Below are 26,885 nucleotides of genomic sequence, written 5' to 3'. Positions count from 1 at the left end.
GCTTGACTCATCTCCCCCCCAACATAAACTGTTGGGTTGGAGTTGGTAGAGTAATGTAGTGCTCATACACATTTTTCACTAATATGTATGTAGACTTTTACTTTTTATCACTGGTTTAGGGTTTCCTTTTTCAAGTACCCTAAATAGAGTATTCTAACAGAGGATGGTCCCTTTTCCTCTCTGGGGGATCCTGAAGGTCTGTGCATTACAACTACAGCCCATTGATTGATTTGGGCACCATGTAATGCTTCATTTCCTCTGTGATGGCACTTAAATTGAACACTGGCTGCTGGGTTATTCCTAAAGATTATAGTTGATCGCTGGGATCAGCTTATTTATGGCAGACCTTACTTAGGGCCTTACTACACAGAGTGATTGGAATTATTTATTGGCATAACAGGCTGATATTGTCCTTTTTATATTAGGGCCACAGGTCAGTAAACGAGAAAATGCTCATTTGGCAGTTACACGCTTAATTTTGCCTTGCTTAAAAATCTTTTGTCGGCCGTAATAGGGGATGTGTGGCCAATGAATAATGGAAGAGCCAAACAAATGATCCAGCATTCGTTCATGCACCCCTTTCCACACTTTGGTTGAGCCATGTAATAGGCTTTATAAACGAGCCCTGATCTACGAGACTGGCATTTGTTTACATAGCACATCTACCTGTGTAATGGGGCCCTAAAAATTGGGTTGGCCAACATAAACAACCTATTTAAATCTCAGAAGAAACACAAGCACTGTCTTCATTTGTTACTTCCTAACATTCATTTAACAAAACAGGTCTCCCTCCCCTTTGTAACCCTATGGTAGGTTACACCTATTGTAGACATTTTTCTCTTGTTAAAAAATAGATTAGCGGCAGATATATTTTAATAGTATTTTATCATTTTAAGAAAACTAGAAAATAAAATTGTAAAATGCGAACATCTTATGTTGTACATAGACATTACAAAATATTATATATTATGTGTGTCAGGATTTATTATGTGAGTTTTTAAGACCTATACTATTCTCTACTTTAAGCACTGTGTATAAGAGAAAGACTCTGCTTGTTCGAAAGGTTGTAAAGCTCTTTTCATTTGTTTGGAAAGTTGTAGAACGCACGAAGGACGACGCTTCATTATTCTCTGCAACTGCTTTAAATAGCTTGAAGCCTTTTGATTTACTGTGAATATGCATCGAGAGTCTAGGACCTTTTAATATACTGTATATTTTATAATACCCTATGGTTAAGGCTACAGTTGAGAATGCTCCATTCTCCCACAGTTCAGGGCAGGTTACATCTAAGAGTACTACATTTTACATAGAAACATACAAACAATGCACAGATGGGAATATACAATGCATTCAGAAAGTCTTCAAAACAATTTTTGCATTTTATGTTGGGGCCTTATGCTTAAGTACAAAAAACAAGTTTTCCCCATCACTCTACAGTTAATGTCACATAATTTGTATTTTCCATAAGGAATATAAATACATTTCACATGGACCTAAGAATTCAGATCCTTTGCTACGACAATGGAAAAGATTTGCAAACAACCTAGTAGGGCCTTGGTAAAGAGAGGTGACCAAGAACCCAATGGTCACTCTGGCTGAGCTCCAAAGATCCTGTGTGCAGATGGAGGAAACTTCCAGAAGGTCAACCATCACTGAAGTACTCCACCAGTCTGGTCAGAAAGAAACCTTTTCTCAGTAAAATACACATGAAAGGTGCCTAGAGTTGATGAAACCAATAAAGTTTTGCTTCAATTCACAAAGTGTCTGGCTTAGAGTGGTGGAGGTGGAGGTGGTGGTGGTGAGGGGGGGGGCACATCATGCTGTGGGGATGTTTTTCTGCGGCTGGCACAGGGAAACTGGTCAGGGTTGAGAGAAATGAATGGAGCAAAGTACAGAGATATTCATAATGAAAACCCAATCCAGAGTTCTCTGGACCTCAGATTGGGTTGAAGGTTCCTCTTCCAACACAAGGCAATGGGGGAGATTTATCAAAAACTTTGCAGAGGAAGAGTTGTGCAGTTGCTCATGGCAACCAATCAGATTGCTTCTTTCATTTTTAAAGAAACCTGTGAAAAATGAAAGAAGCAATCTTATTGGTTGCCATCGGCAACTAACTGCACCACTCTTCCTCTACACAGGTTTTGATAAATCTCTCCCAATGACCCTAAGCACACAGCCAAGACATAAAAATAACTACCACTAACAATTTCCACTCAACCTGACAGAGCTTTAGAGGAATGGCAGAAAATCCCCAAGATGTGCAAACCTTGTTACCTACTCCCCAAGAAGACCCGAGGCTGTAATCCCTGCCAAATGGGCTTCATCTAAGTCCTGAGTAAATACTTATGTCAACAGAATATGTATTTTTTTCTTTTCAGTAAATAAGCAAACATTTCAAACATTCTGGGTTTACTTTGTCATTATGGAGAACTGAGTGCAGAATTATGGGGAAAACTAGCATTTTTTTATATTTCACCACAAGGCTGCAAAATGTGAAAAAAACTTTCAGTGTCTAAAGATTTTCTGAATGTATTGTACATTACTGCGTGTTCAATTTTATTTTCTAACTCATTTGGTCAGATAATGTGTATGTGGGGTTCCTTTGTAGTAGTAATGCCATTTTTGTTAAGGTATGGAGTGATCCTACTCAAGTTATTGGAAGGTATTGAAATGAAGTTAGTTTTATTCACAATGAAGAGATCTATTATATTTAATTTTATTTTTGATACATATATACAGTTTATGTTTCGTACTTAAAAGGCATGTTTTGAGTGAAGACCTTCATTCAAGAATTTACTTTGTTTAGAAAAAACTTTGCATATGCTGTTAGGTAATTCTGAGTTCATAGATGGGGCTGCAAATAATGTCACACACTGTGGAGGACTCAGCACATCTGTACCTTGTATGAACATCCCTTTGATTTTCTTTTCCCAGCAGTGGCACTGCAGGAATTGACCATTTGTAACCAGGTTACCCCAGAGAATACAGTTAATCACTTGGGGTCTTAACAACAGAGCTTCCTTGGATCAGCTTTTTCTTGTTTGGGGACAATAAATATTTGTCCAATGTGAACCAAACCCTAAAGGGTACCTCTCATCAAAAAAAGAACTTTTGATATATTATAGATTAATGTATACAGAATTACTTTACAATTGCATGTTATTAAAAAATATGCTTCTTTCTATTTAATTTTCCACTTTGAAGAAATGACCACTAGGGGTCTCCCTACCAGTCCTGGCAGCAAGCATTTCAGACTCATGCTGGAGCAGTGGCGTTGCTAGGGTTGGTGTCACCCGGTGCGGTAGAAAATGGTGTCACCCCCATACCTACCCCTAGTTTTTAGCCTGTTGTGACAGACACCACTGTTGTAGCGCATTGTGAGAAATTCCAGTATAATAATCAGATATACCAGTTTCCACAGAATAGGAAAGTGTTAAAGAAGTTTTCACCATTTAAATGTACAGCTCCCAGAATTACTTAAAGGGGTACTCCACTGGAAAACATTTACTTTTATATCAACTGGTGCCAGAAAGTTAAACAGATTTTTAAATTACTTCTATTTAAAATCTTAATACTTACAGTACTTATAAGCTGGTGTATGCTCCACAGGAAGTTGTGTAGTTCTTTCCAGTCTGACCACAGTGCTATTTGCTGACACCTCTGTCCATGTCAGGAACTGTCCAGAGCAGGAGAGGTTTGCTATGGGGATTTGCTCCTACTATGGACAGTTCTTGACATGGACAGAGGTGTCAGCACAGAGCACTATGGTCAGACAGAAAATAAATTAAAAAGGAAAATAACTTCCTGTGAATCGCTTATACAGCAGCTAATAAGTACTGGAAGGATTAAGATTTTTAAATAGAAGTAATTTACAAATCTGTTTAACTTTGTAGCACCAGCTGATTAAAAAAAATGTTTTCCAGTAGAGTACCCCTTTGAGCAGTGGTGAGGTTATGCTGGGAGTTGTAGTTTCACTGACCTAACTGTAGAAATGACAAGTGACTACAGCTCTGATGTAGAGAGGAGAATGTACAATGGTATCAGTGACTACAGGTGATATCTTCTCTATAGTGAGGAGAATACACAATGATATCTGACTACAGGGGACGTCTTCTCTATAGTGAGGAGAATACACAATGGTATCAGTGACTACAGGTGACGTCTTCTCTATAGTGAGGAGAATACACAATGATATCAGTGACTACAGGTGACGTCTTCTCTATAGTGAGGAGAATGTACAATGATATCAGTGACTACAGGTGACGTCTTCTCTATAGTGAGGAGAATACACAATGATATCAGTGACTACAGGTGACGTCTTCTCTATAGTGAGGAGAATACACAATGATATCAGTGACTACAGGTGACGTCTTCTCTATAGTGAGGAGAATACAGAATGATATCAGTGACTACAGGTGACGTCTTCTCTATAGTGAGGAGAATACACAATGATATCAGTGACTACAGGTGACGTCTTCTCTATAGTCTTTCCTTATCTAATTCAGATGGTACATACCGCCAGGACTTGATCCAGCTAAAACTTCTCTCTGCAGAATGTGATGCCCAGACGTCTCCTCACTATGTCAGCGCATTCTCATCCTCTATATGAAAACAATTATTATTATAAACCTGCCAGACACTGTATCCTCTAAATATAATACTACTATACACTATACTCTTTGGTTATAAACCTTCCATACACCATACCCACTGAATATAATACTACCACACACTGTACATTCTGAATATAATACCAACACATACTGTACCCTCTGAATATAAATCTGCCACATACTGTACCCCTGAATATAATACCGCCACACACTGTACCCACTGAATATAATACTACCACATACTGTACCCTCTGAATATCATACTACCACAAACTGCGCCCTCTGAATATAAATCTGCTACATACTGTACCCTCTGAATATAAATCTGCCACATACTGTACCCTCTGAATATAAATCTGCCACATACTGTACCCGTGAATATAAATCTGCCACTTACTGTACCCCTGAATATAAATCTGCCACATACTGTACCCCTGAATATAATACCGCCACATACTGTACCCTCTGAATATAATAGTACCACCCACTGCGCCCTCTGAATATAATATGTACAAACAAGAAAGTTGCAACAGCACTCTAGGTCAAAAAATGGAGGCTCTCAGCGCACTTTTTGATCAAAATGTGTCCCCCCATCCACCACACGGAGGTGGCCTCATATCGGATGGGACCCTAACATGATAACTCACCTCTGCTGTGCATATAGCCTCTGACTGTGTGACATGTTGGATCAGCCATTGACTAAACCACCTCCAGTCTGAGAGGGGTGGGGTGCACGGCTAAAGAGGGTGCCACACCCCCCAATTTACAAAGTAAAAACAAAAGGAAAAATAGCCAGCACAACAACCTAATACACAGGTGCCCGCTGCTGTGGCAAATACAAAATGTACAAACAAGAAAGTTGCAACAGCACTCTAGGTCAAAAAATGGAGGCTCTCAGCGCACTTTTTGATCAAAATGTGTCCCCCCATCCACCACGCGGAGGTGGCCTCATATCGGATGGGACCCTAACATGATAACTCACCTCTGCTGTGCATATAGCCTCTGACTGTGTGACATGTTGGATCAGCCATTGACTAAACCACCTCCAGTCTGAGAGGGGTGGGGTGCACGGCTAAAGAGGGTGCCACACCCCCCAATTTACAAAGTAAAAACAAAAGGAAAAATAGCCAGCACAACAACCTAATACACAGGTGCCCGCTGCTGTGGCAAATACAAAATGTACAAACAAGAAAGTTGCAACAGCACTCTAGGTCAAAAAATGGAGGCTCTCAGCGCACTTTTTGATCAAAATGTGTCCCCCCATCCACCACGCGGAGGTGGCCTCATATCGGATGGGACCCTAACATGATAACTCACCTCTGCTGTGCATATAGCCTCTGACTGTGTGACATGTTGGATCAGCCATTGACTAAACCACCTCCAGTCTGAGAGGGGTGGGGTGCACGGCTAAAGAGGGTGCCACACCCCCCAATTTACAAAGTAAAAACAAAAGGAAAAATAGCCAGCACAACAACCTAATACACAGGTGCCCGCTCTGAATATAAAACTTAGAGATGAGCAAACTACAGTAAATTCAACTCGTCACAAACTTCTCTGCTCGGCAGTTGATAACTTTTCCTGCATAAATTAGTTCAGCTTTCAGGTGCTCCCGTGGGCTGGAAAAGGTGGATACAGTCCTAGGAGACTCTTTCCTAGGATTGTATCCACCTTTTCCAGCCCACCGGAGCACCTGAAGGCTGAACTAATTTACGCAGAATAAGTCATCAACTGCCGAGCCGAGAAGTTTGTGACGAATCGAATTTACTGTAAGTTCGCTCATCTCTAATAATACTACCACAAACTGCGCCCTCTGAATATAATACTACCACCCACTGTGCCCTCTGAATATAATACTACCACAAACTGCGCCCTCTGAATATAACGTTGCCATACAGTGCACCCTCTGAATATAATACCACAACCTCAGTAACACCCCTCAACATCCGTTAGCTGATGCTATTACGACGGGAGGGGGGTATTGGTGGTGTTGCTAGTGGATGATGGGGGTGCTACTACTCGGGGGGTGTTGCCGGAGGATGATGAGGGTGCTACTCTGGCCATCCCCCCTGGCAGTATCATCCCCATCATCCATCCGCAGGATCATCCTCCTGGCAGGAGCACCGCCATCATCCACCATCAGGATCTGCTGATGGAGGTGCTGCTGGGGGGGGGGGGGGGGTGTTTCTGGTGGATGATGAGGGTGCTACTGCCAGGGGGGAGCATTAGGTAGGCAGCAGTTCCCCCACATTAGGTAGGTCGCAGTTTCCCCACATTAGGTAGCATCTATTCCCCACATTAGGCAGCATAGATTCCCCACATTTGGTACCAGTTCCCCCACATTAGGTAGGTACCAGTTACCCCACATTAGGTAGCAATTTCCCCACATTAGGTAGCACAGCCCACATTAGGTAGCAATTTCCCCACATTAGGTAGCACAGATTCCCCACATAAGGTAGCATAGACTCCCCACATAAGGTAGCACAGATTCCCCACATAAGGTAGCATAGACTCCCCACATAAGGTAGCATAGACTCCCCACACTTGGTAGTAGTTTCCCCACATTAGGCCGCAGGTTCCCTTGCAGGTTCCCCACAATGGGTCAAAGTCTCCCCACAATAGATTGCTGGTTATACCACCACCACCACCCCCCCCCCCCCCACACACACACACACACACACACACAAAACACATACAACACAGAGAGAGAGACACACACAAACACACACAGTCAGAGAGACACACACACTCACAGACACACACATACACAGTCACACACACACACACACACACACACACAGAGTCACACACACACAGAGTCTCATACACACACACAGTCACATACACAAACATAGATAGAGACAGACACACACACTCACCCATCCAGCGCAGCGCTCCTTCTCACCGGGCGCCGTGCGAGTGACGTAACTGACGTCCTCCTGCGCGGCCATGCGGTGTGACGTCATGCCGGCGCAGACGTGGGAGCGGAGGCCGGGCACAGTGCTGGTGAAGGTGTGGTGTGATGATGGACGGAGAAAGAGGGGGGTTGCTGACGGACGGGCGCACCGCACACACAGCGCGGGGGGGGGGGGGGGGGGGGTTGGGGGGGGGGTGCTGACGGATGGGAGGCCGGTCGGGCACAGATGGGGGGGGGTGGGTGCTGCGGAGCGTCTTGGTGTCACCCCATAAGGTTGGTGTCACCCGGTGCGGGCCGCACCCCCCGCACCCGGGTCGCAACGCCACTGTGCTGGAGTCCTAAACACTATGAGCTGCCAGTCTGCTTTGTTCACAAAGGAGAACACTCAGAGCTGCCAGCCTGCTTTGTTCACAGCCTGTTAGGCTGTGAACAAAGCAGGCTGGCAGCTCTGAGTGTTTAGGACTCCAGCATGAGTCAGAAATGCTTGCTGACAGGACTGATCGGGAAAAATACAATAGAAAGAAGCATATTTTTCATGAACATGCTATTGGAAAGTTATTCAACATTCATTATTCTAAAATATATCAAAAGTTTATTTGATGAGAGGTACCCTTTAAGAGGGGTCGTCTTGGATTTTTTTTCTTTTACCTTGGCCAAAAATTAAAATTTTTCTGAAATTTCTTTTAAAAAATTGTCTGGTCATGGAAAAAGGGAAGCCTACTTCTATGACACCATTAGGGTATACATGCCACCACAGCCTAAGGTAATTCGGACAGTATTAAATGGGACATGATTTTAGCCAAAGAATTATAACAGTAAGAACCTTTCAAGTATCCAGGTTTGGCCAGGCCCAAAAAAATTGTATTCTCTGACAATCCCTTTCTGGAAACTGTGCGCGTAACTAGAGCTTATTGAGTTATAACCATGATAAGGCAACTGTAATATATTTGTATATGCATATTCCATTGGAGTTTTCTTTAGCAATATACAGATGTAGCAGAGCTTGCTTTACAGATTACAGCTCGGTTTGTCGTTGAAGTCACGATATCACATGTTGTGTTTTTTTCACATTACTGCAGGGAAACCTACTGAGTTATCAAATCTCATGTAGTTAGTAAAAATCACGGTGCACAAAAAGAAACAATTGAATGACACAGTCTGCTCCACTACAGCAATGTATGTTGTAAATGGCACAGGACGCTGCGTACATGTTGTCTAAATGTGGATGCCCAACCTTGACATTCTATTAGAGTTCAGAGCCTGGAGTCGTATAATGTTTACCTTTTCTGCTGTATGTGTATATACTTTGAGTGGATTTTTTTTTAATAATGCTAATGGACATAAGATAGAAGTCATTATTTATAATAAGCTTATTCATTGTCAATGGGATATAGCTGCATTTTGTACCTTCCCCCATTTTCTACGGCATACGTTGGTGGATTGAATGCCTTTAATTTCCTTTGTGACTGTATAGGCCAGAAATGCATTACTAGGCAAGCCCAGAGCATAAAAATGTTAGGTTTTGTGGACCATACAGGTAGCAGGTAAAAACTCTGTCGGTTTTCAGGTACTTCTCCGATGTGGATCTTGTGCCTGGAATGGCTGACCTTGACCAGTAGTTTGATGTCTAACTCGTGTCTTTCACTAAAAAAGTTTAAAAATCGATCCCTATTTACTTGGCATCGGGGAGACTGGTCCATGGTGGATTTCTTTCTTTGATTTTGTAAGGTATTTCAAAAACTATACAACTACAAAGGACTAAAGTCTTGTTGCCTTGTGTTCCAGCTAGTATAGTACCTCAACGTAGGACTTACATATCGACTTGAGTGTCAAGATGGTTCTTTGCCAAAAAAAAGTTTTTTTGGTGTTTTTTTCCTTTCTCTTTTGTTTCATTTTCCTGTGCTTCAATTTATAAATGACCATATTGTACACATCTGTAGGTTCATCATCTAAGCAACATGAAGAGAGGCATAAAAGCATGGTTTAAGTAAAACACTATTTTTATACTGATAAAAAAAAAATTACTTTAAGGTATCTGTTGAGAGATTTTATAATCCAATGTATGTAACGGGTATTTAAAGATGGTCCTCCTGTGATTTCTATCGGTTTAGCTCCCCTGAAGTGGCATGCTGTCCTTATAGACCAATATAGAAGAAATATCTAATGAAGATTATATATCTATATGCATTTCATATACAAGCCGTTAGAAAGACTCATTACTGAAGACGTATAAAGTGCTGCTTTTTGTGCTTAAATCAGTAATTTGTCATCAAAATACAACCCTTTCATCAACACGACTGACAACAGACACCTTTATATGAACTCTACCGAAAAAGGGGGTTTTGAGATTTCTGTCCTGCGTTTGAGGGTAATATATTTTAAAGCCATATCTGCCAAGAGTTGACGTCTATATTTTTAAAGAGAGTAGCAGAATGCAGGTGCAAACACATTTAATCGATTGGACTGTTCTCTTTTTCATTAACTAGCCCCGACCTTCTCCTTCCACCCCATCCGAAACAGTGGCTGTTGGGATTGGTGGTGGGAGATGTGGGTCCAGGCATGAAATGGTTTTCCAGAGCAGGAGCGGGTGGGTGAAGATATATTATCAAACGGGTGGGTGGGTTGAGCTTATGTGTGTTTGCAACTGAATGTTGACTATAGGGAGGAATTTTTGGATGAATGTAAGTCCTCCACAGTTGGTGAGGAAAGACGTATCTGCTGCTGGGAAGGGCTATTGAGTATTTCTCATATATTCCCAGGGAAGGTTGGTAAGTAGCGTTCGTCTACTTCTCGGTTTGGACGCACTGGGTGCCTGTGTTCTCTGATTGTAATAAAAAAATATGTGCCAACCATTTTGTGTCTTGATTTTTTGACTCAATGGTTTGATAAGATTTACGCTAAATATACATGATGTTCCTATAATCAGCCGATATTGTTTCCATTCTCAACTCTCTTGCATGGTTGCAGTGATTTCTTTTTGTATCTTCTTCCACCATATAAAAACGTTCCACGACATTCCATGTATTATTATGCCATAGGCCATAAGTGAGTTCACCACATCTGTAGGTCATCATACTGGCCATGTCCTTTATGTATAATAAGAAAGGGCTAATAAAATATTTAGAAACACGTGTACAATGTGCATAGTGTAGATTCTCGGTTCTTTCCTATCATAGGGTTATAGTAAAGTTTATGGGGGAGATTTATTAAAACCTGTGCAGAGGCAAAGTTGCCCAGTTGCCCATAGCAACCAATCAGATCGCTTCTTTCATTTTGCAGAGGCCTTGTTAAAAATGAAAGAAGAAACCTGATTGGTTGCTATGGGCAACTGAGCAACTTTTCCTCTGCACAGGTTTTAATAAATCTCCCCCTATATGTTTAAGGGTGTCTTCAATATTGTCAGCGTTTTTAGCTAAGATCTTTGCAAAGAAGGTGTCTCCTGTCATGAAACCTAAACTGATGGCTGTGCATGAGCAAAAAGTTATCCAAGAACACATGTCTATAATTTATTCATTTTTAAAACAATCAATAGAACTGTATGGAGGTCAGGGAAACAGCTCAGGACATAAAAAGTAAACAAGCAAGAACCAACAATCAAGGAACCAGAATAATTTATAATGGCAAGTATGTAAAGTAGTAAAATACAGGTATCTGGAAATATTGAGGTATATACAGTGCTGACTAACTACAGGTTTGAAAGTTCTGACAAACCATTTTTCAGGAAAATATAGCGGCAAGTTTACCAGGAATGAAGGCGAATGAACAGGTAACTGAAGTCAGGCTTCTATACAGATCAGGAACACAGGTACAGGATTGCGTAAGACTAAGCACAGAATACGCCAGGCAAAGGGGCAAGGCACACACAAACAGATCAAAATAATATTAGGATATTGATTCAAACAAAGAAAAGTTGAAATCCTACACACAAGGCCAGGGGCAAGACAGAAAGCAATTTATCAGTATCAGGACCTGAACAATGTTGCAGTACAAAACACAAACATGTCAGAATACAAGTCAGGACATAAGTAACAGATTCAAACTAGAAAGGATAAAACAAACCATAAGTACAGACAAATCAAAAGACAGACAAGACAAGGCTAAATACTAAATAAACGAGTCAGAACTTCAAGCCATGGTAAAATCAAACTAAACAAGACGGAAATGAAACAGACAGGATCAGAACAAAGCTAAAAGTCAAGGGCACCGACTACCAAGATCCCACCTAAGCTGCTGATTGGCCCGGGCTACAGAAAATATAGCATTGGAAGATACATGTTTTTGTGACAACGAAGTCTGTATACCATCAATATTCTGGAAACGTCTGCATGGAGCAGCATAAATCTAAAGCTGGCCATACACATTAGTTATGTGTGAGCAGAACACACATTTTGGCGGAACTGGACGACCATTCAATGTGTATGGGGGCCTCCCGAGTAGGAGGGGGTATGTTTGGCTCCAATTGCGCAATACTTTTGTTCTCAGGGAGGTAAGTTGCTTCCAGAGGTGTCTGGCAGTGGCTTTCTTCCCTCTCCCCATCAAGAACACATGCATGCACTGCCAAGCTACGCCTATGAGTGTATGAGGAAATTGGTAGTGATAGATGTCAGCCAAATGAGCAGTAACAGCTAATTTATATGCATGTCCTGTTATAATCTAACACCAGGATGAGATGCCAAGTGTGAATGATCTAGAGTTCTTACACCCCCAAAAGAACCAGCAAAGTCAATCTATTGTGATTACTACATGGGGAGTCTTTAACCCCTTCATGACCCAGCAATTAGTGTTTTTGGCTCACGTCTTTTTGCCCCTTATTCTAAAACCCATAACTTTTTTCTTTTACCACTGACAAAGTTGTATTTGCGGGACAAGTTGTACTTTTCATTGGTTATATGTCATTGGTTTATTTAATTATATTATGTATTATAGAACCAGAAACAAAATATATGTAAGGCAAAATTTAAAAAAAATATAAGGAATTGCGCAATTTTGTTGGGCAATAATTTTTTCAGGGTTCCCAATACGGTAAATCTGACTATCTATTTTTATTCTATCGATCAGTACAATTTCAATGATACCCACATTTTTGTTTTGTTTTAAGGTAAAAAAAAAAATTTAAAAACTTGAAAAAAAAAGTTAGTTTAATGCCATGTTTTGACCTCTATAACTTTTTTATATTTTCACCTACGGAAACCTATGGTTTATTTTTTGTGCCATGGGCTGCACTTTTTAACAGTACCACTTTGGTGTATATATGACTTTTTGATTATGTTTATTCTAGGATGTGATATGACCAAAAATCAGCAATTTTGGCATTTGGAATTTTTTTGCATTTATGCATTTTACCGGGCAGCATCAGGAACATCATAATTTAATAGTTCAGACAATTATTAATAAAAAACTTTTTTGTTATTTTTTTTTTTGTACAAATTTTTTGCCCCAGGGACCTATCTTAAGCCATCATTAGATGGCTTACATAGATCAATGTAATGCTATTGCTTATTTTCAGTGCTCGATTGCTTAGGGTTAAAGGGGTGCTCCGGCGAAAAACATCATATCCCCTATCCGAAGCATAGGGGATAAGATGTCTAATCTCGGGGGTCCTGCCACTGGGGATCTCTTGCGCAGCATGCCGATCATCCGTGTACAGAGCAAATTTCACTCCATGCCTGGTGACTGGGAACCACAGCCGCCAGTACTAGCTGTCACGCCCCCTTCCATAGCTTTAATGCTCCAAGCTTCTGCGTTCCGGATGCTGCCGCTGCCGGCCCGGAGATCGCGGGGGTCCCCTGTGATCAAACATGTTATCCCCTATCCAAAAGATAGGCGATAATATGTTTTTCGCTGGATAACCTCTTTAAACAATTGCCAATCCATGGAACATCGGGAAGGAGGGGTAAGTCCCCATTCCTCCCCAGCAACCCATCTTCAGCCCGCAATTACATCACAGAGCTGCAGATGGGTCCCCTAGACCCCAGGGATTACTGGCATTTAATGTTTAAATACCATGATTTTGATCACGCCATTTAACCATTTCAATGATGGACATCAGAGGGGAAATCTGCTGGTTATGACGTGGACCTGACCCGCGGCCCGCGTCATTTTCCCCACACCCGACCCATGATGTACCAGTACGTCATAGGTCTGGGGTTAATCATGTCAGACTACAGATACCTGAAAAATTCTGTACCTTAAAGGAGTACTCCAACATCAGGTGCTCCTGCCAATTCCCCACCCAGAGCTGTCTACAGATCAGAACAGTCTGCAGCACCTGCTACATTTATTCCATCTGCTCATCTTCCTGTGGAATTGCTCAGCACATGGCAGCATAAGGTAACCACACCTCATTGTTTTCTAAATGTCCCAATAAAGATATATATATGTATATAATGTGTATATGATAGGGAGATGTAGTGATGTAGGCTGTGGGAGCTGGTCAAAGGTGGTGACATCACTTAAGGGGTGGGGCTTCAGCTTAGAGACAAGATCCAGCCACACCACCCAAAACAACAGAGAATAATGGATTGTCTTGATAGAGAGGGAGGAGCTGGCAAGCTGCTGAGACAACACCCCACCGACAACAAAAAGGACTACACAACTTCCTATCAGGGGTAAATCGCTCAAAAGTATGCTGAATCCAGTACAATTTGAGATAACATTACATCATTAAGTTATATATCATGGGGTGATATGGGGTCTTATTTAAAATCAGTTTTTGAAAACCAGAATAACCCTTTACAGAATAACCCTATGGATACATAAAACTCCAGTGTTAGCAACTAAAGATGAGCAAATGATTTTTTGGTGGCAGCATGAGGACCCCATATACTGGTTGAATGACACAGCCTGGAGTTGGTGACAGCATGGGGACCACATATAGTGGCTGAATGACACAGTGTGGAGTTGGCGGCAGCATGAGGAGAACATATTGTGTCAGAATGACACAGCCTGGAGTTGGCGGCAGCATGAGGAGACCATATAGCGGCTGAATGGCATGGCCTGGAGGTGGCATTAGTATGAGGAGACCATATAGTGGCTGAATGACATGGCCTGGAGTTGGCGGCAGTATGAGGAGACCATAAAGTGGCTGAATGGCACGGCCTAGAGTTGGCGGCAGGATGAGGAGACCATATAGTGGCTGAATGGCATGGCCTGGAATTGGCGGCAGGATGAGGAGACCATATAGTGGCTAAATGACACAGCCTGGAGTTGGCGGCAGCATGAGGAGATCATATAGTGGCTGATTGACGCAGCCTGGATTTGGCCGCAGCATGAGGAGAGCATATAGTGGCTGAATGGCATGGCCTGGAGGTGGCATTAGTATGAGGAGACCATATAGTGGCTGAATGACATGGCCTGGAGTTGGCGGCAGTATGAGGAGACCATAAAGTGGCTGAATGGCACGGCCTAGAGTTGGCGGCAGGATGAGGAGACCATATAGTGGCTGAATGGCATGGCCTGGAATTGGCGGCAGGATGAGGAGACCATATAGTGGCTAAATGACCCAGCCTGGAGTTGGCGGCAGCATGAGGAGACCATATAGTGGCTGAATGACACAGCGTGGAGTGTGCAGTAGCATGAGGGGACCATATAGTGGCTAAATGACAAAGCCTGGAGTTGGCGGCAGCATGAGGAAACCATATAGTGGCTGAATGACACGGCCTGGAGTTGGCGGCAACATGAGGAGACCATATTGTGGCTAAATGACATGGCCTGGAGTTGGCGGCAGCATGAGGAGACCATATAGTGGCTGAATGACACAGCCTGAAATTGGCGGCAGCATGCGGAGACCATATAGTGGCTGAATGACACGGCCTGGTTTAGCGGCAGCATAAGGAGAACATATAGTGGCTGAATGACACTGCCTTGAGCTGGCGCCAGCATGAGGAGGCCATATAGTGGCTGAATGACACTGCCTATAGTTGGCGGCAGCATGAGGAGACCATATAGTGGCTGAATGACATGGTCTGGAAGTGGCAGCAGCATGAGGAGAACATAGGGTGGCAGTATGAGACAGCCTGGAGCTGGCCTCAGCATGAGGAGAACATATGGTGGCAGTATGAGACAGCCTGGAGGTGGCATCAGCATGAGGAGAACATATGGTGGCAGTATGAGACAGCCTGGAGCTGGCATTAGCATGAGGAGAACATATGGTGGCAGCATGAGACAGCTTGGAGGTGGCAAAAGCAGCATCAGGAGTCCTGAAAGTGATCCAGTGACAGAGGTGTGCAGTGGGTGGCAATACCAGTACACAGTGACGAAGGTGGGTGAAAAAAGGAGAACTTGGCATCAGATGTGTGGCATCAGGCAGGTGGCAGGACCAGAATAGTAGCTGAGGCAGGTAGGCTGAAGAAAATGGTCTCTTTTGTAAAAGTGTTAGTGTGCACAAGTAAGTATTGAGGATATGCATTACGTAAAACTTAACTTTTAATAATATTCTTAGGATAAAATATATGTACCCAAAATATTTTTGAAATCAAACAAAAGGAAAGGTGTGCAAAAAACACAATGTGCCACCTACACCACCAAGTATTGATGTGATGCAAAGACCTCTAAAAGGTGGAAGGGAACAACATATGGCCCATTGTAACCTGTGCGGGGTAAAAACTTCCCCTGTAAGGCCCCACTCTCGCATTAATTCCCTTCTTGGCAAGTGTTACCTGCCCTAAAAAGGGCAGCCCCACACAGGAATATCTCCCTATTTCCACCTACAAACACTGCCATTTCCCAGGATTTTTAGGTGGAAATAGGAAGAGTTTCCTGTGTGGGGCTGCCCTTTTTAAGACGAGTAACACTTTCCTTGAAAAGGTGGAAGGGAACAACATATTGTCCATTGTAGCAGGTGGGGGTAAAAAATACCCCTGTGAGGCTCTACTCTCGCCCTACACAGGAAACTCTCCCTATTTCCACCTAAAAACCCTGTGAAATGGCAGTGTTTGTAGGTGGAAATAGGGAGAGGTTCCTGTGTGGGGCCACCCTTTTTAGGGCGAGTAACACTTGCCAAGAAGGAAATTAATAATGTGAGAATAGGGCCTTACAGCGGAAGTTTTTACCCCCACCGGTTACAACGGACCATACGTTGTTCCCTTTTAGAGTTCTTTGCATCACATCAATACTTGGTGGTGTAAGTTTTAGCTAATGCATATCCTCAATAATTACTTGTGGTCTGATGCAGAGGAATGTCTGTAACTGGGGAGCAGCACCTTAAATATGTTTTGCCCTATCCATATTTGTGAAGTGTTGGTGTGGCACCATGGTCAATTTACTCTGATACATCTGGCATTGGTGGGTGGAAATCCTGGCTGATCCATCCCTGATTCATCTTCACAAAGGTCAGTCTCTCCACATTTTAAGTGGACAGACAAGTTTTCCTTGGGGTTACTATGGTCCCCCACTAAACACCCGATCTGATGGCACACTACTGGCCGGGCAGGACAGCTTTTCTAGGGCAAACTCTGCTTGTTGCGCAACAAATCAAGTTTGGCTGCCCAGAAGTCCAGCAGGTCTTCAACGTATGTTGGCAGGGTCATGTCAAGGTATGTCACCGCCTGCTGGTTCAGGTCCTGCTCTGGGTCTACCTGCTGCTGATGAGTTGCTTCACTATGCGGGTGAAGACTCAGGCTGCTGCTGATAGAGCTGGTACTGCTCCTGCCACCCCACCCCTCCCCTCCCCAGCAGCTATGGTATTGGAAGGTGAGTGCAGAGGACCCCCCGAGTCAGACCTGCGAGAGGATGGACAATAGGCGCAGATAGGCATCGGCCAACTGACTACATAGGATGTCTCTGTCGTAGGTCAGTTTGTCTTCCCTCTCAGAGGGTGTAGAAAAGGCCCCCATTTTGTGCCGGTAGCGAGGGTCCAATAAGGTGGAGAGCCAGATGTCATCCCACTGACGAAGGCTGCCGTGAAGCAGGTGGTCTCCCCAGGGCACATTTGGCTCCAGACTTTCCACTTCTGCCACCATGCTGACTGCTAACCATGTTACCACCCTGCTGGCTCAGCTGTTGCCTCACGGGCAACCTGCAACCCTCTTCTCCTGATGATGATGAAGCCCCTTCTGCACTCAGCTCCCAAGTGCGATCGGCTTCACCATCATAGAGTTGTGTCTGCACATCACTGATGTCTTCCTCAGGTTCCTCCACAATGTCTGCTTCAGGAGCCTGAACGCTTGCAACACTACCTCCCACGTCCCTCTCCTCATCACTACTTGCCCGCCTAGTGGAGGAAGCGGCAGATGTCTCCTCCACTTCTTGGCTGGGCAGTAGCTGCTGACTGTCCTCTAGTATATTGTCCTCACTAAATAGTGGAGCTGAACCCACAGCATAAGATACTTCTGTAGGGGAGAGAACAGCATATGAACGAAACAATGGGAGGACAGGGACTGCTCCCGGGCCTTGCCAACTGAGGGTTGTGTCTGAGGAACCCACCCACTGTTTATTGGGGGTATCAGATGTCACATGTGATGAAGTGGATTACCGTGTTAACCAATCGATGACGGCAGATGGGTTTCTGGTCGAGACATGATACCGCTAGCTGATACCGGGAGCTTCGATTCCTGCTGCCACTTGCCCCTAGTCTCCTGCGATCTCTGCCTGATGAATTTAGGCCTTTTCCACTCCTCTGTGCACGTCCTGGCACTCATCTGTCTGACATACTTAGTGCGTATCTGAGGGGAGTACAATACAGTACTCCGGTGGAAAACTTTTTTTTAAAATCAACTGGTGCCAGAAAGTTAAACAGATTTGTAAATTACTTCTATTAAAAAAATCTTAATCCTGAATATTCATAAGCGGCGCTGCCGTCAGTGCCAGTTAGCTGCAGAAGCCCTGCCCGTGCCAGTTACAGCAAGATATACACATGGATTAAAACTACAATTGTGGGCGAACGGCCGGGCGGATCCGGGCGAGGTAGGGCTCATTTTAATCAGCCTCTCCCGCACTATCACCCAGTAGTGTGGATAGTGCGGGAGAAAATATCTGACAGTTTTCCTTTAAGACTTTAACAGGAACAAAACGGTACACCACTTAGATGTATGTATGGGGTATGCACTTATTAGGAGAGTACAATGCGCTCCAGTACGCTTAAAACAGTGTTTGTCTACAATACCAGCAGGTGTGTACTTTTGGCTGGCCTTACTCAGTAACTAGGCCCTTGAGACTTTAACAGCAACAAAATGGTACACCACTTAGATGTACGCACAGGTTACACTTAATAGAGGATGTCAGGCCCAAGGCCTGATTATTAAAATCCTATATTTGTATTATAAATTATATCTGTGTATAAACTAAGACATGGGTGAGAGGGTCATTCAGACTGTGTTTTGTGTATTGCATTTTATTGGAGGTCTGGCTGTCTTTGTATCTCCTTTGAAGTCGTGCACTCTGGTCCCATCATATAATCAAACAGATAAGGGGCCAGGAAGAGAGAAGATCCCCTGGTGGGACCAAAGGGGAGGGGGGAATGGAGTCTCCCTCCCAAGAAAGCAGAGATGTTATTTAAAACAATGCTAGACTCAAAGTTGGTTGTTAAAAGCTGGGCCACAAGCTGACAAGACCATCCTAAGAACAGCTGAAACTCACTCTCTTGGAACTGCTATACCATCATGCTGTAAGAACTTCATCTTTTGTTTTCTGACCTTACCTTGCAAAACTCTTTTATATATTTTTGTAACTGCATGCCATTTGTTCCTGTATTTTATATATATATATATATATATATATATATATATATATATATATAGCACTGTGATACCTTTTATCAGATTAAATGTTTAATTAATCAGCTCTGGTCTTTGATCTCTAAATATATGAGCTCACCTTTCTGAAGGAGGCTCTGGTAAAACACGTTTATCTAAGGGTTAATTTGGTGACTTGCTAGGACTTGTAGTGGATACCCAGAGGTCTGGTGGCTTTAACACTTGCACCATCACACTCTCTCTAATGTCTTGGCTGGACCGATAGGGTGTGATCGTGACAATTGGTGGCAGTGTAGGGATATATTTAGAGATTTTTAGTGCTTGCTGGATTTTACCTGTAGGGAAATCTTAGCACTAAAAAAGAAATTGCATACATATTCTTGTGTGTAAATTCCAAAGACAGAGCTCAGTGCTGGTTTAAAAGACATACAAAAAGAGTGCAAGACAGTTCTGTCCTCCCCATCTCCTGTTTTACCTCCTCTGTCTCATCTCGGAAATATGGAGGCATATCGCAAGCAGTCCAAGCCTGCACTGGAGCTAATGTGCCAAGAAAAGGACATCCCTACTGCAGGAAAGAACAAGGAACAACTTATTGCTGATCTTGTGGAGTATGATGCCCGTGCAAAGTGTAACTTTGATTAATGTCGGACAAAATGAGTGCCATGTAGACGCGATTGTATGGCGCTCCATGTCTATAACTCTTACTGCACTTGTTGATTTATCATGGCACAATGAGACAAGTTGAGCATGAGGATATACTGAGGGAAGTCTAAAGAGCCGGGTATATAGGTCCAGTATAAAGTGAGATATCTATATGCATCTGTGACATCAGCGTTATGCAGATTAACTTATCAGTGCGCTTATATTATGCTACATGTGTGTTAAATTGCTGGACTGTCTGACCACAGTGCTCTCTGCTAGAGATGTCTCGAATTGCTCGCCGGCGAACAGTTCCCGGTGAATTTAGGATGTTCGCGTGCGCATCGCTGGGCGAACATATGTGAAGTTCGATTCGCCCCCTATACTTTAACATTGCGGTAAACTTTGACCCTGTGAGTCATAGTCAGCAGACACATTACAGCCAATCAGCAGCAGTCCCTCCCTTCCAGACCCTCCTACCTCTTGCACGGACGCCATTTTACCCTCATTCAGCATGCTGCAGGCTTGGGAAGTGGAGGGTTAGAGAAGCTGCTCCTGCTGTATAGGGATTGCGATAGCTAGGTTGCTGCTAGGTGGTGTATTCAGGGTCCAGTTTACTCCTAAAGCACTAGTGTAACATCTGCTTTAAGGACAGCACCAAAAAAAGCCCTTTTTAGGGCTCGAATATCTGTCCGTGTGTCTTGCAACAGCTGGAGGCACCCTGGTTGGGGACCACTGCTTAAAAGGGGAACTCCGCTGGCAAGCTTTTTTGCTCATTGTCACACTAGTGCAAATCATATTTGGTGTGACAGTTGTGCAAATTAAAAAAATTTGCACAACTGTCACAAATTTTCCAGCCAGGTATACATGCCTAATTTTTATGGCCTCTGCTGCTGCACTTTTTCTGGTGCTGCAATTTTTCTGGCCGCTGCTACAGCTGCGGCTGCGACAATACCCAATTTTTCATCCATGTGTACATGCCTAATTTTTCTGGTACTCTCTGCTGACATCTCTGTCCATTTTAGCAACCGTGGATATTAGATGTATGCTAAGGGTATCATGGTGGCTCATAGGTTAGCACTGCTGCCTTGCAGCGCTGGGGCCTTGGGTTCAAATCCCACTATGTGCTGCCTAATATGGGGGAATCTAACTATGTGCTGCCTAATATGGGGGAATCTTATGTGCTGCCTAAAGGGGAACTCTAACTATGTGCTGCCTATCATGGGGGGCTCTAACTATGTGATGCCTAATATGGGGGAATCTAACTATGTGATACCTAATATGGGGGAATCTATATGCTGCCTAAAGGGGGGATGTAACTATGTGATGCCTAAAGGGGGGCTCTATGTGCTGCCTAAAGGGGCTAAAGCACGTTATTCCAAAGCATTTAGGAATGTTAGGTGATTTATGCCTTTTATGGATTAAAACCAGACTCTGCATCAACTATGTAATTTTCCATGGGAGTTTTGCCATGGATCCCCCTCCAGCACGCCACAGTCCAGGTGTTAGTCCCCTTGAAACAACTTTTAAATAACTATTGTGGCCAGAAAGATTCCCTGTGGGTTTTAAAATTCGCCTGCCCATTGAAGTCAATGGCGGTTCGCCTGGTTCACGAACTTTTGCGGAAGTTTATATTCGCGACATCACTACTCTCTGCTGACACCTCTGTCCATGTCAGGAACTGTCTAGAGCAGGAGAGGTTTGCTGTGGGGATTTGCTCCTATTCTGGACAGTTCCTAAAGTACAGAGGTGTCAGCAGAGAGCACTGTGGTCAGACAGAAAGAATTTCAAAAAGAAAAGAACTTCCTCTGCAGTATACAGCAGCTAATAAGTACTGGAAGGATTAAGATTTTTAAATAGAAGTAATTTACAAATCTGTTTAACTTTCTGGCACCAGTTGATTTAAAAAAAAATAATAAATAAAGGTTTTCCACTGGAGTACCCCTTTAAACCGAATACTTATTATATTGAGGGACTGCCCAATGTAGTGTACACCTTGCTGAAGACTGGCTAAAGTACAGAGAGAATAAGAGCACTTATTGAAAGCTGTAATGGTACTGCAGATTTGTTTTTATTCCTGTAGGCTACAGATTCCTGAATGCAGTTTCAGGTTCTTCAGGCCTCCAGAACATGGCCTATTATTAGTGATTTTATTGCTATACACCAATAGGGACTCAGGAGGAAACTGCCCCTCTACAAAAGGGTAATTTGTGCATTATCAAACCATTCATTTGCTCCTAGAACGGCGACATTGTTAAGCGTGCGCTGTTTTTATCCTATCAGTCGACTCTTGTAAAGAGGCCAAATTGCTGCTTCTTATTTGGTCTCATTTCTATCACATCATTTACAACCTATTTGGGGGGGGGGGGGGGTCTACAGAGACTTTTTCCTTGGAATCAGCAGATAGTCATTGTTGCATCTCACAATGAAGCCGCGAGATCTATTGAAAGCGATCCTGAAAAGCTAAATGGAATGAATAGATCCAGGCTCCGGAACACAAAGCCGGATAATACGAATGTACTTCCCTTCTGTACCACCAGAGGGAGCAGTAAGTTTAGGAGTGGAGACGGAACGTTCTGCAATCAGAAAGCATTTATATGTAAATGGGGATACTGCATTGTATCTCGGATATACTGTGCTTTTTTTTTTTATAGAGCTTTTTTTTAAGTGAGTCACAGTCATTATATGGAAAGTGCTGCTTTGCGGAACATTCCTCTTCAGAATCGGTAAATCTTTAGCTGAGCTCGGGAAAATGGATTGAGTAGGCTTTAACCTTGAGGAAGAAATGTAATTAATGTTCTGCAATATGAGGTGTGGTTTCCTGATGTACTCCAGTCATACACTGCAGTGGCAATACATCGCCTGCATGCCCGGAGGGGAGAGGAGTCAGAGCCGTCACATTGCAGCACTCGCTCATGTGGGTCTCTATGCAGGAGGATGACATCACATTCCCCACATTACCCATAGACATAACACTGGTCTGTAAGGGTCTATTCACACCGCAGAATTTCCACATGCGGAATTCCATCTCAGTTGAAAGCCCAATAGACTTCTATGGGATTCCGCACTCCCATTCACACTTCTGAATTTCCGCTTGCGGAAATTCAGAAGTGTGAATGGGAGTGCGGAATCCCATAGAAGTCTATGGGCTTTCATTTGAGGCGGAATTCCGCAAGAGGAAATTCTGCCGTATGAATAGACCCTAAGGCTAGGTTCAAACTGTGGAATTTCTGGGCAGAATTTCTACCGGAGATCGAGTCGGCGGCACTAGGACCGCGCAGACTACATTGCCGTCCCCATAGATGGCAATTAATTTCTGAGCAGGCCTCCCAAAAGATCCATCCAGAAATGCATTGGAGTCTATGGGGCAGCAATGGAGTCTGCTCGGTCCTAGCGCTGCTGGCTCGATCTCCGGCAGAAATTCTGCAGTGTGAACCCGGCCTAAGGCTAGGTTCACACTATGGAATTTCAGCCTGCAATTCCTCTTTGAAATTGCAGACAGAAAAATTCTGCTTACTAAAATGTACATGCAAAGAGCAATTGATAAAGAAGGAACTATCCTTCGAAACGCGTCTTGCACACCATGTAAAAGGGTTTAATGTGTTGAATAAATACATTGTTACTTTTTTACACCATCTCCTCCATGACTGTGATATCCACAAGGCAGCGCCACCAGCAGAACTTTTTTTCTGAAACTTACCTTGCTCGACTTTTGCCGATTCCCGATGGGAGACCGGCCGTCTCTGCGGGTTGCAGCCAGCGGCACCACATCTCTACCACATCCTACCCCATGTGAGGGGTGATATGCTTGATACCAAGACTTACCAAAGGTGAGTAATATTTCAAAGGGCACCTGGGTATTCAGCCCACAGTATTACGCGATGCGCCGTCCACTTTTTTCTGTCTCCTATCTCTTACTACTGGGGTGACGCACTGTAACAAACCCCCTCCTCATGTGATCACCTTACTACTGGGGTAAGACACTGTATCAAACCCCCTCCTCATGTAATCTCCTTACTACTGGGGTGACACACTGTAACAAACCCCCTCCTCATGTGATCACCTTACTACTGGGGTAAGACACTGTATCAAACCCCCTCCTCATGTAATCTCCTTACTACTGGGGTGACACATTGTAACAAACCTCCTCCTCATGTAATCTCCTTACTACTGGGGTGACACACTGTAACAAACCTCCTCCTCATCTAATCCCCTTACTACTGGGGTGATACACTGTAACAAACCTCCTCCTGATGTAATCCCCTTACTACTGGGGTGATACACTGTAACAAACCCCCTCCTCATGTAATCTCCTTACTACTGGGGTAAGACACTGTAACAAACCTCCTCCTCATGTAATCTCCTTACTACTGGGGTGGCACACTGTAACAAACCCCCTCCTCATGTGATCACCTTACTACTGGGGTAAGACACTGTATCAAACCCCCTCCTCATGTAATCTCCTTACTACTGGGGTGACACATTGTAACAAATGTGGGAGAGGATATGGGGATGTTGTAACGGGGTGTGATGTACAAGTACAAGGGAACTCTGGGGACAATGAAGGGAGGCTGCCGGTCAGGCCAGCAAGGGTATGGGGTAACACCTCCCTTACTGGGCCACCACAGGGACCCCTAGTGGTCGCTGTTTTAGGGGAGATTTTCAAAAGTCAAATAGCTTCAGAAATAACACAAGTACAGTGGTCCCTCAACATACGATGGTAATCCGTTTCAAACGAACCATCGTTTGTGGAAACCATCATATGTTGTGGGATCTGTGCAATGTAAAGTATAGGACGTAATACTCACCTGTCCCCGCCGCTCCGGACCTGTCACCGCTCGTCACCGCTGCCCTGGATGTCGCCCTCCATCGCTGTCGCCATGTCCCCGGTGTGTCCCCGCCGCTCCGGATGTCTCTGCTTCCCGAGCCGCCATCACATCGCCGCCATCACATCGCCGCCATCACGTCACTACGCACGCCGCTCCTATTGGATGACGGGACGGCGTGCGCGGCGACGTGATGACGACTAAGGAGAGCGCCGGCGATGCAGGGGACGCGCCGGAGCCCCGAGGACAGGTAGGAGACCATCACCAGAGCACACAGGGCACCGTAAATAGCTATCCAGCTGAAGCAGTCTGCGCTGCCGGATAGCCGTTTATGCGATGGCCCCGACATACAAAAGCATCGCATGTTGATGCTGCCTTCAACATGCGATGGCCTCTGAGAGACCATCGCATGTTGAAATTATCATATGTCGGGGCCATCATAGGTCGGGGGGTCACTGTATATTGTAGATGCACTTATGTTTACAGGCATTTATGCTCATTTAAGATGAATCTGTCACATGAAAAATGAATATAAAACCAATCGCCCTGTAACATAATCACCATAATAATTAGCTAGGAGGCTTACATGTGACTAGATTCTGGTTCAGCTGTATAAGAAATGCAGTGCAATTTGCAAACAAATTAACCCTCTACATTCTGTAGAACTCAATGTATGCTTTTGATGTGTGGGACAATATAGAAAAGGAATTAGGAAGGCAGATAATATACATACTTGAGATATACACTATGCGTCCAGCAAGCCTTGTATAAACTCAGTCACCTGAATAGTCCTAAGGCTAGCGGATGCAGATGCTGTATTGGATCACAATCAAAAACATTTATTGATCTATAATAGAGTCCAATGGTTTCCCATCATGGTGTTGGTCACTTTAACATAACATAAAAAGGATGGCATCTGCTCCCCAACGCAAACTTGAACCTCTCCTTAGGGAGTAGTTTGGAGGTCCTCCAGACGTGGGCGAAGTACAACCTATGTGTGTACATGGCTGGTAGATAAATCTTTGCTTAGATGACCTATTGGGGACTTTTTCGTCCTCACCACCAATGTCCTTGTTTTATAATGATTATATAGTAGAAAGGTTTTCTAAAAGGGGAACTCTGGTGGAAATTTTTTTTTTTTTTTTTTCAAATCAACTGATGCCAAAAAGTTAAACGGATTCGTAAATTACTTTTATTAAAAAATCTTAACCCTTCCAGTACTTACCAGCTGCTGTATGCTTCAGAGGAAATTGAGTAGTTCTTTTCAGTCTGACCACAGTGCTCTCTGCTGACACCTCTGTCCATGTGAGGAATTGGCCAGAGCAGGAGAGGTTTGCTATGGGGATTTGCTCCTAGTCTGGACAGGTTCTGACATGGACAGAGGTGTCAGCAGAGAGCACTGCGGTCAGATAGAAAAGAACTAGTAGACAAAGGAGAATACAAGCGTATATAGATCAGGTTAAAAGATAAATGTTACTAAACATAACTGCATCATAGAAAATACATTTAAAAACACAAAAAAAAATAGGAGAAAGTTGCAAACAGAGTCTAATCTGCCAAATGCAGAGCAGGAGGTCCACAAAATAACTTATATAGAGGCTAACAATGTATACTCTAGAGCAGTGGTCTCCAACCTGCGGACCTCCAGATGTTGCAAAACTACAACTCCCAGCATGCCCGGACAGCCGTTGGCTGTCCGGGCATGCTGGGAGTTGTAGTTTTGCAACATCTGGAGGTCTGCAAGTTGGAGACCACTGCTCTAGAGTATATATAGGATGTACCCTGAAAGATACTGCAATATAACAGTAATAAACCTAGCAAGGGTACAGCATGCAAGGGTGCAACAGTATTCACCTAGTGGAGACACAGCAGGACCTCTGACACCACCCAACGTTTCGCTAAATCTGCTTCTTCTGGGGCGTGAAAAGAACTACACAACTTCCTTTGGAGCATACAGCAGCGGATAAGTACTGGAAGGATTAAGATTTTTTTATAGAAATAATTTACAAATCTGTATAACTTTCTGGCACCAATTTATTTAAAACAAAATAAAAATAAATGTTTTTCACAAGAGTACCCCTTTAAAGGGGTACTCCCAAGGAAACCATTTTTTTTTCCCTTTAAATCAGAAAGTTGCCAGAAAGTTAAACAGATTTGTAAATCACTTCTACTAAAAAAAATAAATCATAATCCTTCCAGTACT

The 26,885-nt window shown here is 43.6% G+C and overlaps 1 long non-coding RNA gene across 1 annotated transcript in view; it reads right to left on the bottom strand.

The window, feature by feature from the left end:
* Positions 1-26,652, bottom strand: part of LOC130294128 (uncharacterized) — a 42,886-nt gene extending 16,234 nt beyond the window's left edge. The window contains exon 1 of the long non-coding RNA XR_008848397.1: positions 26,537-26,652. This is a non-coding gene — a long non-coding RNA (uncharacterized LOC130294128). The remainder of the gene's footprint in view (positions 1-26,536) is intronic.
* Between the last annotated feature and the right edge of the window lie 233 nt (positions 26,653-26,885).

The sequence above is a fragment of the Hyla sarda genome, chromosome 10 (genome assembly GCF_029499605.1).
Source record: "Hyla sarda isolate aHylSar1 chromosome 10, aHylSar1.hap1, whole genome shotgun sequence".
Taxonomy (NCBI): domain Eukaryota; kingdom Metazoa; phylum Chordata; class Amphibia; order Anura; family Hylidae; genus Hyla; species Hyla sarda.
Note: the sequence above shows the minus strand (reverse complement) of the source record. Positions and strands in the feature narration are given on the sequence as shown.